The following is a 781-nucleotide window of genomic DNA, read 5'->3' as shown; positions in this document are numbered from 1 at the left end:
CGCGCGGAGAGAACCCCGCCCCCGCTCGTCGCGGGCTTTCGACCGCACCCGGCGGACGGGCCGAACTACGACTCCCAGAATGCCCCACGACACTGAACTCCATTTCCCAGAGGCCTCAGCAACGCGTAAGGTTTCCCATTGGACGGGGCGAGAGTTCTCCCCGCCAGTCACTGGCTTCTAAACGCCTCATGTGGGAGGAGCGGGACGCGGGGACTTTCAAGTTTGTGTGACCGAACAGATTGTAAGCAAAAACATGTAAAACACGAACTAGCCCTTCACGGTGCATTATTTGCCTCATTACTTGTCCTGCATTCTACTTAGTGCTCTATTTGTCATTTAAAAAATTCTGGTCGTGACCCATTATGTTGCTTTCAGGACTCTCAAATGGGTCACGACCCACTTTTTTTTTTTAATGTTAAAGGAAACCGGGAGGAGCTGTTGCCCTGCAGCCCTGCAGCCCTGCAGCCCTGCAGCCCTGCAGCCCTGCAGCCCTGCAGCCCTGCAGCCCTGCAGCCCTGCAGCCCTGCAGCCCTGCAGCCCTGCAGCCCTGCAGCCCTGCAGCCCTGCAGCCCTGCAGCCCTGCAGCCCTGCAGCCCTGCAGCCCTGCAGCCCTGCAGCCGTGCGTGCTTTTTGCCTGCGTCAGCCATCTGCGAATGGAGTCCGACGCCGATTTGTCAGTATGTTCCTGGCAAAAAAGAACCCGATAGAAGTCGGTAGGTTTTTACATTTTTCCACGTGTGGTTCGCGCACGCACTTTACTGTGCGTCCCCAGCTTTTGGAT

Source organism: Mirounga angustirostris, unplaced genomic scaffold (genome assembly GCF_029215605.1).
Source record: "Mirounga angustirostris isolate CCGP_5_RB_7025 unplaced genomic scaffold, mMirAng1.0.hap1 SCAF_8, whole genome shotgun sequence".
Lineage (NCBI taxonomy): Eukaryota > Metazoa > Chordata > Mammalia > Carnivora > Phocidae > Mirounga > Mirounga angustirostris.
This window is presented reverse-complemented; position numbering follows the sequence as displayed.